Source organism: Microtus oregoni, unplaced genomic scaffold (assembly GCF_018167655.1).
Source record: "Microtus oregoni isolate MIOR12 unplaced genomic scaffold, Mior012 000045F_ref0000178, whole genome shotgun sequence".
NCBI classification, from domain to species: Eukaryota; Metazoa; Chordata; class Mammalia; order Rodentia; family Cricetidae; genus Microtus; species Microtus oregoni.
Window position 1 is genome coordinate 436,837 of NW_024543219.1, and position 14,439 is coordinate 451,275.

At 44.7% G+C, this 14,439-nt stretch overlaps 1 protein-coding gene across 3 annotated transcripts in view; it reads right to left on the minus strand.

Moving 5' to 3' along the window:
• The window catches only part of LOC121435118 (mitochondrial intermediate peptidase), a 123,685-nt gene that overhangs the window by 14,026 nt on the left and 95,220 nt on the right, over window positions 1-14,439 (minus strand). The gene's annotated exons all lie outside the window — the stretch shown is intronic.

Consider the following 14,439-nt stretch of genomic DNA (forward strand, 5'->3'; position numbering starts at 1 on the left):
AAAATCGCTAAAGAAAACCCAAGCCGAGATGAAACTGGAAATGAAAGGCTCAGATGCCATACAGAACCTCAGAGGCAAGCCTTGCCAACACAGTGAAAGGGATGCAAGAGAGATGCCAGGTGCTGGAGACAAGGTAGAAGAACTGAACACCTCACTCAAGGAGAATTTCAAGCCTAAAAAATATCCAGTCACAAAATAGCCAGAAAACCTGGGACACTATGAAAGGATCAAAGCTACAAATAATAGGAATAGAGGAAGGAGAAACCCAGGTCAAAAGCTTAGGAAATATTTTTTTAACAAAATAATAGAAGAAAATTTCTCCAACCTAATACAAGAAGCATACAGAACACCAAACAGACAGGACCAGAAAAGAAACCCCTGCCTATGACACATACTAACCAATACTAACCAAAACACTAAACACACAGAACAAAGGGAAAGCTGTTTAAGGGGAAAATGATAAAGTAACATATAAAGCCAGGCTCATTCAAATAATACCCAACTGGCCAATGGAGCCAAGGTTCTCAACCTGTGGGACGAAACCCCATTGGGGTCAACTGGCCCTTTCGGGGCGGGGGGGGGGTAGCCTCAGACCATCAGAAAACACAGACATTTACGTTATAATTCATAACAGCAATAAATTACAGTTATGATATAGCAATGGTAATAATAATTTTATGGTTGGGGGTCACAACATGAGGAACTGTATTAAAGGGTCATAGCATGAGTGGTTGAGAACCACTGCAATGGAGACTCTGGAAGCCAGAAGGGCCTGGACAGATGTTCCACAAACTCCAAGGGACCACAGATAATAGCCCAGATCACTGAACCCAATGAAACTATTGATTGACATTGTGATTCAATAGATAGAGAACGAAAAACATTCCACAATGAAACCAAATTTGGCAATTTCAATCTACCAATCTAGATTAACTACATTCAAGAAGACACAAGGAACAAATACTCCCAGTATGGTTGGTTTAAAAAGGCGGGGAGGGGACCACCATATAGGAATAAAATAACAGAAATCAATAAATGCTGCTCATTGGTAACTACTAACATTAACAGTCTCAACTCCCCAGCAAAAAGGCACAGACTAACAGTTTTGATTAGAAAACAGGATCTATCCTTCTGCTGTACCCAAGAAACATACCTGGTCATCAAGGACAGCCGTCACCTCAGGGGAAAATGATGGAAAAGGTATTCTAAGCAAATGGACCCAAGAAGCAAGTACATGTAGCTATTTTAATAGCTGACACAATAGACTTCAAACCAAAACTGATTAGAAGAGACAGGAAAGAAAACTACATACTCACAAAGTAAAAATCCACCAAGAAGAGACTTTAATTCTAAACACTTAAGGACTAACCACAAGGGCACCCAAGTTCATAACAGAAACACAACTATAGCTAAAATCACACACTGACTCTCTCTCACACGTGGGTACTGCGTGACTTCAATTCTCCACTGTCACCAACAGACAGGCCATCCAGACTAAAACAGAACAGAGAAATGCTGAAGTCAAATAATGTCATAAATCTAGCAGACCTAACAGATGTCTACAGAGTATTTCACCAAACAATAAAGAATATACTTTCTTCTCAGTGACCCATGGAACCTTTTCCAAACTGATCACATATGAGGACATTAAGCAATTGTCAACAGACTATTGAAAAAAGAACTGAAACAACACACTGCATCTTATCACAATGGCCTTGATCAATAAAACACATGACAGCACATGCTAGGGGGATGTGAGGAAAGCCGAACACTTATTTATTGCTGATGGGAGTGCAAACTGGTACAGTCCCTATGGAAATCAGTGTGGAGGTTCCTCAAAAAGTTAAATTGATATACCACAAGATCCAGCTATACTACTTTTGGGCATATAACCAAAAGAATCTATACCCTACTATAGAGATACTGACTCATTCATATTCACTGCTGCTCTATTCATAACAGCTAGAAATTGGAAGCAGCTTAGATCTCCATCAACTGATATGTGGATACTGAAAATGTGGAATGTTGAGTATGTTACTTTTGATTACGCTCCATTGTTTAACTCTGTGAAGCTGTGTTACTGTGCCTGTCTACAACACCTGATGGTTTAATAAAGAGCGGAATGGCCAATAGCGAGGCAGGAGCAAGGATAGGCAGGGCTGACAAACAGAGAGGATAAATAGGTGGAGAGATGTGGAAGAAGAGGAGCAACAAGAGCGAGAACAAGGAGAGGACACCAGGGGAAGCTACCCAGCCACCCAGCCAGTCACAGAGTAAGAAGGAAGAAAGGTATACAGAAATGGAGAAAGATAAAAGCCCAGAGGCAAAAGGCAGTAGAATAATTTAAGTTAAGCTGGCAAGAAACAAGCCACACTAAGGCCTGGCATTCAGAACTAAGAATAAGCCTCCGTGTGTTTATTTGGGAGCTGGGTGGTTGGTCCCCCACAAAGAGTAAAGAGTAAAACAAGCTACTACAGTGACGCATTTACACATTGGAATATTATTTAGTTGTTAAGATAAATGAAATTATGAAATTTGCAGAAAGACAGAAACAATCATCCTGAGTGAGGAAACCCAGACCAAAAAAGACAAATATCGCATGTTTTGTTATACACGTAGATGTTAGCTTTTAAGCTTTGGATATGTGTGTGACAATCTTTTTTGTTTTTTTTTTGGGGGGGGGGGTTGTTTTGTTTGTTTGATTTTTTTTTTTTTTTGTTCTTTGTTTTTTTGAGACAGGGTTTCTCTGTGTAGCTTTGGAGCCTGTCCTGGAACTTGCTCTGTAGACTAGACTGGCCTCGAACTCACAGAGTTTACCTGCCTCTGCCTCCCGAATGCTGGGATTAAAGGCATGTGCCACCACTGCCAGGCTTAAAATGGAGTCATTGTATAAAGGGGGAGACAATGCCTCGACTAGATATCTTATGGTACCAGTTAACACCTCCAGGGCCAGGAACAGTTCTATTTTGTTGAGTTGCTGGCCAAAGGGGTCCCACAGACTCCCCATCCAAATATTGTAGGCTACTGTCAAGGCTATTGGTTACCTCTATAACCTGACAGCAGGCCCTTTTACTGAAAACAGCTTCTTTATGTCATCAAACACGGAGAAACTGAGTTGGTGACAACTGGAAGTCTCACACCTTGTTACCAGCATTCCTGATGCCAGAAGGTACTTTTTACACTGGAGGAAGGAAAAAAGTAGTTCCAGTATCATCCAGCTACAAACACTGTGACCTACAACAGAGACTTGACTGCAAGATACACAGTACAATAGTAGCATAAATGTTACTTTCTGATTAGGTTTAAGGTCCACTTCATGAGATGGAACCTGTTCCTGATACTTCTAAAAGTGGCTAAGAACCTGAACTAGATCATGGGCCTAGGGGAAAACCTAATACTATTACTCTGCTAAAGGAATATAGCAATAAGACAAAATAGATCAGAGCACCATTCAAGCCTTATCAGAGAAGCTACTTCTTGCAGTAGATGGAATTAACAAAGAGATCCACAACTGGCCAATGTGTAGGGAGTGGGAGACTTTGGAGCACTCAGTCCTAAATGTCTTCATCAAACTCCTCCCCTCAGGACTCAGGATCTAAGTGGAAGAGGAGGCAGGAAGATTGTAAAAGCCAGGTGATGGATGACTGTAAGGAAAACAGCCTCTTCTAGACTCAGCAGGACCATTACACATACGAACACACAGGGACCGTGACAGCACACAAGGCCTACACTGGTTCCAACCAGACAAAACCCCAGCACTGAGAAGGGGAAGTGGACATAAAGTCTCATCCTTAATCAAGAATCTATTTTTAATTGATACTGGATGGGAAGAGAATCTATCAAGCACACTCCCATGCTAATGAATAGTTGACCAATACAAAGTGGAACCCGTATTTTTTTGTGTACTTTTTTGCCTCATTTATTTTTGTCTTATTAAAAAAGTGTTTTTTGATTTTATTTGTGTGTGTGTGTTTATGTGTGTGTGTGTGTGTGTGAGAGAGAGAGAGAGAGAGAGAGAGAAAGAGAGAGAGAGAGAGAGAGAGAGAAAGAGACAGACAGAGACAGAGAGAGAATATGAAGTTGGGTAGATAGGAAGGTAGGTAGGATCTTGGAGGAGAAAGAATATGATCAAAATCTATTATTTGAAACAAATTTTTTTAAAAAAGTGACCAACCAATCAACTGACCTCTCTGTTTTTCTGCTTTTCTGTGGCTGCTAATAAAACACTAACCAAAAACAACCTGGGGAGGAAAGGGTTTATTTCAGCTTCCACATTACATTCCATCATGGAGTGAAGCCAGGGTAAGAGCTACAGGAAGAACCGACACAGGGACAATGGGGGAATACTCCTTACTGGCTTGACCTCCATGGCTTGCTTAGTCTGCTTTCTTACACAACTCAGACTCACACTGTCCACAGTGAGCTGAGCCCTCAATCGACAAAATGCCCTATACACACTCATAGCCCAGTCCAATGACAGCAATTCTCCATTGGGGTTCCCTCTTCCTGGGTGACTGTACTTTGTGTCAAGTTGACAAACAATAACCGGCATGCCTCACCACGGCCTCCCAAGCCCACCACAACAAAACCAAAAAAAGTATCAAGAAGGAGGAAATGGAGGCGAGTAGAGGCTCTGGCAAATGCTAGTGTAAGAAAGACCTGATCTCCCAGCTTCTGGAGAGAGGAGGCTTTACTCTTTGGTCTGTCAAGAGATTAGCACACTGTAGGGCTTCTCTTGCCCTACAGTGCCAAAGCACAATGCACTCAACAGTTACTGCCTGGCCTAATGCTCATTTCTTAAGTAGTTCTAAGTTACTAGAATGACTTGGTGGTCTTCAATGGAAAAAATTACAAAATGGAAAGACTGATGTACTTTACTATGTCTTCTGGAACACTGGCTGGTATAATGAAACTATATGTGGCAGTCAGATACAGAGACCAGAAAGGAAAGAGCACACAGCATCTTCAAGAGCCAAATGGCAGCACCCATTTAAGGTCTCCACTTTTTGATAATACTGATCAAAAAAGAACAGAGTAGAGAAAGGGGGAATAGGTACCCTGACATGCTGTGCGCTGGAGCGCCTGAGCAGGTAAAAGGAGGTGCCTACCAGAGGAAGGCAGAGAGCAGGTGAGTTTGCACACAGAAAGCACTCCCTGCTGGCCCAGGCAGTGAGTTTTAGCAGCCTTACACACATGGGAAGGGCTGTTTGGACCAACCACAGACATTTGTTTTGAACCAAACTCAGTGTTGCCTCTTAACACCAATCACTATCCTTTTCTTAGCCATTAAGGGAAGAGCTCCCCTATGGCCTAGATGGAAATGGAGTGGGGTAATCTAGAATTCATCAGGGGAGGGTCATAATAGCAAAATAGCTAGTACAAACTTTTAAAATAGTCCCCGCTGAGGCTGCGCTCTTCTGTAGTTTTCTCAAGGTGTCCATGGACTGACTGTTCATGGCTGGTGCTCGCGTCTGCCTGACAGTGGAGCAGAGTCCAACACCCATTGCTTAGAGAGTCAAATAGCAATCCCCTGACATATTTTTCTTATTTACAGAAAATGAACAAAAGGGACACTTAAATGCAAATGAAAAGAACTTTGTATTAACACTAACAGTGACTTCAAACAAATGTTAACATCTTCATAGTGCCCGATCCACCAGGGAGAGAAGGCCCCCACTCAACAGCGTCAGCTTCCAAGGTTCAATTTGTGGTTGCTTAGCCCCTTGCACTTGGGACAACGGCAAGAGTGGTGGTGAAAGAGCTGCTTACTACAAGGTACAGAAAACAGAAAAACCAGGACTGCTATCCCCCAAGAACCACTCCCTGTGGCCTGCTTCCTGCAGCTCCCTAAATAGCATCACCAAGTAGGAACCAAGCATGCAAACAGGAGCCTGTGGGGACATTGCATATTCAAACGTTAAAGCCATACATTTAACAAATCTCTACCAGAGGCCCTCACGGAGTCCTATGATATGTAGATAGGACCAGGAACACGACGACAGAGAGCTCGGACTTTACTGAGGGCAGAGACCAAAATAAAGCAATCTGGAGGACATTATGTCAGAAGAAAAAGGGTAAGGCGGTTCAGAGATAGGAGAGGCCTCCCTCACTACAGAGAGGAACACAATCTATGGGAACTCCTGAACAACCTGTCACAGGCCATCAGAATGATTTACTTCCAGCATCAGTCTTGCTTGACAAGATAAAATTTTAAAAAGCACCTGATCCTAGCCAGGCATGACAACAGACTCAGGAGATAGGACTACCTCCAAGCCAACACACACCACACATTAAGACCTGGGTTAAAAAAAAAAATTATCACTAAAATCATCTTAGCTCTTCATGTTTAATTCTCTATGTGAGGAGGTTTCCTAAGTCACTACAGGAACTTCAGGGCAGGCACTCAGGAGCCGGGTTCTGGGCCTCTGAGCATGTTCTGGCATCTGCCAAAGCTGGGCCTCCATCCCCGGGGGCACGCATGCTGGCTCAGACAGGCAGAATTTGTCATATGGTAAAGCTTATCTCTTCTTGAAAATTTCACTTGATTAAAAAAATTAAAAAGCAAACAGACATTAAAAAATAAACTTGGGAATACTAGCCATCCAAAGGCAGCACGTACCTACTGAACATGCCAGCCAGCTTCCTGCCATGATGCCAATATTGGTGAATTAATCGGGCTGCATGATTAAAAGTTAACTGCATGTTTTTAAAACTGGAAATAATAACTACTAATTTTCAGTGCTAAAAACCATGTAAAAACACCTCTCCTAAATAGCCACATATACATTTTGACAACAGGGAAAACCAATCAAGCTGGTGTTGAATAATGACTGTTTATTTAGCTTTCCTACTTCAGACATCATTTGTATTTCTGCTGACAGACAGGGCTTATGGGTCCTTGACTGTCATCATGTTTCTCTTGTACAAACTACACCAGCAGCAAAGCCAAACAATAAGCACGTTTGGTTATGTTGTGTTAGGTTAGTAACTGTATTATCAAACAAAACCAATAACAACAAAAAAACAATACTCAATAACTGGGTGATGCATCAGTAAGACACCAAACTTTTAAAGCAGACTAAACATTCTGCCCCAATTTGAGTAAATGTGCCATCTGGTCAGCAGGAACTATGTAACGGGAAAATGAACGTGACTTCTGAAAACAAAGCTTCCCACTGCAGGGTGACTGAGAGCCAGTTCCGTCTAAGTTCCTTCAGCAACACAGGGGTTGAATCTTTGTGGCTTGGAGCTCCGTGCTCTGAACTCCACACTGTGACTGATCCACAAACCTAGAGTTGGCTTGTCTCCATTGCAGTGTCTATATATTATACTCTGCTGACTCACCTGTATCCCACAGTCCTACAGTTCTCAGTTACCATAACAACATAATGACCTCTTTAGGGTCAAAGTCTGGAGCTTTACCTCACTCCCTCACTTCAATGTCAAATCCCAGGACACGCTGAGTCTATTTCATGAATATTTTCAGTTTATGTTTTTCCTGCCAAATGCCCATTCTCCATCAGCCAGGGGTTTAACTTAACCTTTACCACGGCCTTCTGCTTAGGCATCTGCCCTGGACAGCCAAGGGTTTCCATCAGAAGTACACCCAATGCCCAAGGTCCCCAAGGCGCCTGCTCTCCCCAGTGGCATTTGTGTCAGGTCGCTCTAACTGAACCTGTGTGCCTCTGCTTCCCCTACCCCGCCACAGTGGGAATGGCTGCCAGGGAGCAGAAGGATGTGGCCCCAATCACAGCCTCGGTCTAATCACAAGCAGGCCATCCGTATTTACTGCAATCCTGGGCTGTACAGAGCCCGATATGGTCCAGGGCTAGCCAGTTCCCTGTGGTCAGCATCTTACACTGTGATGGCATATTTCTTACAACTAAAAAGACCAATAGAGTAGAACTGACGAAATATATACTGCCTTCTCATCACCTCAGTTATTATCTGGTGCCTTTTTCTGTCCCAAGTCCCACCCAGAACACCTTGCACTAGTCTTGTCTCCGCAGGCTCCCATGTCCCTCCTTATCCACAACCTTAACAGGCTTGCTGAGCGCTGCCCAGGCCTGAGGCAGAAGGATTTCCCAGTTGGGATTATCTGATCTACTCAGGATCAAATTCACCATGTGATTTTGGGATAGACGTCATGGAGGCTGCACACCTCTCTTCAGGGACACAGTGCCCTCACAATTTATCAGCATCTGGATGAGATGCCTGCCATTTGCCAAACTTGTGAGTAAAGTTCCCCCTGTTCCTCTCCCACAGTATCTGGGTGGTGTGCGTGGGTTCACACCACGCAGACTGAAGTGGGAGGTGCCATGTACTGAGAGATTACACACATGAGAAGTCTTCTCCGAGGGGAATACGTCTGTTCTGCCCATTCAGTCCTTCCATCATCCATGTCAGTGTGGACACACAGATCCACAGCTGAGGCTCCGAGTTTTACCTTGGCATGGCACTATTTATTGACTGAGGTGCTCAGATTCCTGGTTTTGGCCACTGAGGGCTCTATCACAAGCTCACTAATGATGACACACTTACCACTCCTGACTGTGCTTTTGGGCACACTCATTTTGTGGCATTGAAGATGTTCCTGGATCACTTCCAAAGTCGTCCCCATTCTGGGTCTAGAATCAGCCATTTTCCCCAAAGAGCCCTGGTTCCATTTCAGGGGGGATGGAGTGAAGCCATGTCTGCACGAATGCTGTAGACCTGTCTCTGGGGGGATGATGTGACGTTCTGTTTGGGAGGATGGGGTCAACTCATGTCTGGGAAGATAGTATGATAGTTTCTGGGTGGACAGTGGAAACCTATGTCTGGGTGGATGGTGTGACTCAGTATCTAGGAGGATGGTATGAACCCACATCTGGGTGGATGGTGTAAATCTGTCTCTAGGTAGATGGTATGAACCCAAGTTTAGGTAGATGGTGTGACCCACATCTTGGATCTGGGAGTCTTCCATGCCTGATCCTAAAAGGTCTTTTAAGAAAGGGTAACTATCTGAGTTGCTTTTATTAATCTCTTTGGGGTAACCTTTGGGAGTCTAAGCCATAATCCTTTGGTTTGTTTTTGTGAGCACAAATGATATCTAGTGTGCTAGAAGAGATGATTCAGAATAATTATGGCAAAGTGGATGCATTTTTGTCTCTATAAAGATCTGCAGAAATACTAAGTAGTAAATGAATTTTAATCAGCTTAAGGTCGGGCCTTGCGGGCTTCTAGACATTGGTCCTGTGAGTCACTTGGGAAAGGAATTTCAGTTTCCTGAGAATTGACTAATTTATCTGCTATTCTTCCTCTTATCTGATTTCTAGAACACCATCAGTTATCACTGCAAACTGCTCTTGGCCATAGAGACATCAAAATAAAGCCGAGCTTGTTGGTAGAAAGGGCCAAACTCAGAGCACATAGGTTTGTTTGCAGGTTCAGGGCTCTGGCCAGTCTTTCCTCTAGGGCCACTGTGGTCACTCCTGCTGCTACATGGGTAAGGAAGTGGGAGGCTTTGCCATGGAGTAGAAAGTGCTCAGAGGAGGCCAGAGGAAGGAGGGTTCCCTACAGATTCAGAGGCCAGAGGAGACTCTAAATGGCAATGGTGATCCTAGGCTGTAACACCACAAAAAGAGCAGACGACACAGACTTGGGGGAAATAGGAGCCCCCGAGGCCGATGCTACAAACCCCCCATCAATAGATCATTCAGGTCAGAGATCCTGCAGGGAGACAGCAGTGGAAGGATGTGGACCTTGGCTAGGTTTCTTTATAGAAACAGAGACTCTTGTTACAGGGCACTAAGGGAGGTGACACACAAAAAAAGACCTTTCATGGTGACCATTTAGTAATTAGTAAAAACTACGGAAAATGAAGTAAAGTCTGAACTCAAAAACTCAGTAAAGGCACAGCAAATACAAGCATAGGACTAAGTCTTAGGGAGGATGGGGTGCTGGCTTGCATGAGGGGCAAACTGCTGACAAAGTCTCCACCTCTCCAGTGATGTGGGAGTCCCCTCTGTGTGCTTGATGACCATTAATGAATAAAGAAGCTGCTTTGGACCTATAGCAGGGTAGAATTTAGGTAGGCGGGGAAGATGGAACTGAATGCTGGGAGAAAGAAGGGTGGAGTCAGAGAGAAGCCATGGAGCCACTGCCAGGGTCAGACATGCTGAAACTTTGCTGGTAAGCCACTGCCACATGGCGATATACAGATTAATAGAAATGGATTAAATTAAGATGTAAGAGTTAGCCAATAAGAAGCTAGAGCTAATGGGCCAACCAGTGATTTAATTAATACAGTTTCTGTGTGATTATTTCAGGGCTAAGCAGCCGGGAACCAACAAGTGCCCTCTCTTCTAACACTCCAGCACTCAGGGCTGTTCTTCTTGCTGCTGGGAAACAGCAGGGCAACCCAGGAAGGACAGAATTCCCCTGGTCAGATACTCGCCGGCCCAGGGCTCTTGATCTTTATAGAAAACTATATATACTCTAAAACGACAGTAAGGAAAGTGAGCTCCGGTTCATGCTCACCACAGTACAACTTAAGAAAAACATTCCAATGTGGATCTTACAGGACAGCAATGTGAATGAAAACGCCTTATCTTTGTGTTTCATCTTAGGCAAAAGTACTCAGAAATTTGACACTGAATGTAACACAGAAACTCAGCAGGGAGTAGGAAACAAAGCCAGAACCTTCACTCACACAAAGCAGGGGGGATGTGGCCTTACCTAGAATGGCAACCAGAAAGAGAGCCACACCATGTTCAGTTGGGGGGCTTCGTCAATAAATACGGCGCTTGTGATAAGCTTCTTTATATGATCTATGAACGCATTTAAAAATCTACAAGGCCCACCTGTCTGGGAAGCTCTGACTCATTACCACATGCACGAGTGCCACACACACCCCTTCACAAGACAGTAGAGGGGAGGGTATTTTCAAGTCAAATTTCATTTTATCTTACTGAGGGAGACCGACTTTGTCAAGATACAATGGCAGCTCCAGGAAGGGAAAATCCAGTTCTGTCCTGCCACACTTCTTCAGTGGGGAAACCTGCTTTCAACATGCTGCATGGTCATGGAGGGGAAAGGCCCAGTCTCAGGGCAGCCTGCTGTCACCTGTGAGAACCACTGGGCGCTGTGTGCATGCCTGGCAGCTGGGGCAGCAGAGACATGACTGCCTAGCAGTGGGCTTTCCCTGATGAGACAGAAGAAAGGCACCACTGTGAGCTCTTGGAGCTCTCATGGCTGGGCCGCAGGCCACTATGGTCTCTGTCTCCAGGGGCTGCGAATGCCGGAGGGACTGAGTGGCTAAGCAGGTGGCTCACTGTGGATCTCCAGTGCACCTGTTTTTCAAGAGTGGTGTGCTCCTGAGGATTCAAGAGGTGCCTCTGAGCTCTCTGAGAGTGCTCAATCCAGGGTCTCTGACACCACACAGAGGCATCAGGTCCCTGAAACATGCAGGGTTATACTAGAAACTCATTTTTCCCCTCAGAGTAGCAAATGAAGGCCAGATTTGATCAGAGAAGTACGGAGTCTGAGAAAGGCATGCTATTTATCTTCTTCATCATATTTAGAAACAGTTAAGTATATAAAATACCTAAGAAAATGGAACTTTTCCTAAGTAAGTAAAGCCAACTAAGTCAAATATGCTTTGGGGAGTTATGTGGTCCCCAACTTTGTTATGGCTGGTATGCTCAAGCCCTGAGGGCAAAGGAGACACAGAGCAGGCTCAGCTACTGAAAACCCTTAGTGCAGCTGCAGGTGAGGCAAAGGAACAAAACTCCCATCCCCACCCCAAGACACGGCAGCATCCCATCTGAAACACAACAGGCAAGCAGAAGGCATTCTACAGAGTGCATTGCAGCAACAGGAGCAGTCACAAAGGCTTCAGAGCCCAGCTCCCAGCAAGCCCTTCAATAGAGAGGACAGACTCCTCCAGGGTTTCTGCCCCAGGGAGGGAACTAGAAAGATTGCCTTCTAGACAGGACCTGGGGTTGCAGGCAGAGGGATTTGTCAGTGCAGCTACTTCTAGGGTCAAGACCAAGATTGGCTGGAGTCAGGTGACCAGCTAACCCTGCTACTTCTGAAGGTGACCTGCAGACTTGCTCTGCAAGAGACTGCTTTCTGCAGGCACCCAGAAGTCCCTGCCAAACCCCCAAAACCTCTGAGCTTTAACACTTCTCAGCACATATCTTATCTAGCATACCACTGCTGCGAGTTCACACCAGTTTCATTTAAACCCCACCTGCAATCTGTCTCGCTTGTCCATGCACAGCCTGTCAGTCGCTAGGGAACTGATATCAAAGCATCTCCCACGTGCACTCTGGCTATCTACCTACTGTGTTCTTGGAGGAGGGTGGACGAGAGATTGTGGGAGAAAGAAGATGGTCTCCACCAAGTGCTTCGCTTATACATCACAAAGCTCAGCAACCTATGAGTGAAGCCCAGGGATGCCCCGAAGTCAAGGCTAAAATGTCAGCATCTGACATCCTGTTTTGTGTGTAGACACACAAGTGAGTAGCCATTGTGGGTCTTGTCTTATAAATCCAACTCTTGAGTTACAACAGATGTTGTGACCTCTCTGCAGACCCCCCTCATGTAATATACCTTATGAATCAATAATAGTATCTGGTGGGAAAACATGAAGAGAAATATAAAATACTGTACAAGCAGAGTAGGTCTACTGTTGGTGCTAACTGGAATCTAAATTCTACAGCTGTAGCACAAACCATGGACTTGTTTTTCTCTCATGAGAATGGGAATTTGAGTGCAAATTTTTTTTAGCTCAAAAAATGTTTCAGCTAAAGCACAAAATTTGTACAAGGAGGGTGCGCTATGGTTCGGGGCAGAGTGGAAAATCCGAGCAGTTAAGAGAACCATGAACAATTAAGTTTGACTTGTGCTGAACAGTGCTGAAATTAATATCCACGTGAGGAGAGCATTTAGAGCCCAGGGAAGCACAGATGTCACACACACACAAACTATCACCACAAGCAAGCAGTCTCTCCAATGAAATGGGCTGTCTACACAGGACTGGGAACTACCCGGATGTAATCCACTGCCTACTATCAGAGCCGATTCATGTCCCTCTGCCTGGAGCCTGTTTCTCGGGCTCCTGAAAAGCTTGGTCTTTGCTGCAGGGCCAGGCTTAAATCGTGGCTCTTCTGTTCACTACTCCCAACAGAAGCAGGGAGTCTGGTCTGCTTCATCATCTATAAAAGGAGATGATGACAGTCCATGCCTCAGATGATTCCTAAGGAGATTAAATTAACTATCATGTGAGAGCCCCTCAAAACAATTCCAGCCAGGCATGTGGTAGTGAGTGCCTTAAGTACGAGCTATCTGGAAGACTAAAGGAGAAGGGCTGCTTCAGTTTAAGAGCCTGGACAAAAGAGCCAGGCCCTATTGCAAGGAAAAAGTCACACACAAGGAGTTCTAGATGTAGCAAAGATCAAGAAGGGCCAAGAGAGATTAAGGAGGACACTGAGGCAAGATTAGCATATGCTCTTCATTAAAAGCACGCAATTTGGAGTTGTCCGCTGATGCACGATACCGTAATGTCATCAAGCATTGAGTAGAGAGGGAGCCTAGACCTCAACAACTCAACCAACCCAGGCAGGTTGATCAAATGAACACAGGCTCACAGGAGCAGTGTCTGCCTTGGCGTCTTTCACTCCTCTAACCCCTGGAGCTTACAAGCAGACCTGGTGAACACTGCTACTCACATGCTTAAAGAACACAGGAAGAATCAAATGCAAGGATCTGGGCTTAGCGTCAACAGTAGGCACGAGGACACTTTAGAACAGTTACTACCAGGACAATAAAATAGCACTCTGCAAATGCTGGGAGTCACTTCCTAGGGCAGTTTCATTACAGTCAGTCAAAGGCTTAGCTATAATTATAACTACCAATATACTGAGAGTGTCCAATAAGAAGCACATCTCTCTATAAACATTTGTGAGGACATTTCATGAAAATTCATGATGGTCATTCCCACCTAGAATTAAAATTTCCATAAATTAACATTTGTTAATATGGGAAAACAAGAATTAATTTTGATACTACTATTAAAAGATGCTTTAGGTCTCCTGGGGCCATGGGACCACATGCGGCCAGTAGACGTCCAAGTATCACCACAACAAACATATGTGATAGAGGGGTAGGAAAGAGCAAAATGGAGCAGGTCCGCAGGATGCTGTATGAAGCTTACATGGATGTCAACTCAGCCACCGAACCTGCTGCCTGGTTGTGGCACCACCCCCACCCCCACCCCAGCTCTGGGCAATGATGGAAGCCTGAGATGAGGAAAGGTTCACCTTCTGGCTTGGACCTCCTAGAAGAACCACTGTGAACCAGAGCTCATATTGGTGTTGGTTGCCCATGCTGCTGCCCACAATGAACACTGACACTGGTGATGTCCTCAGGCTTCGCTGCCTTGGGGAGCCATGCCAA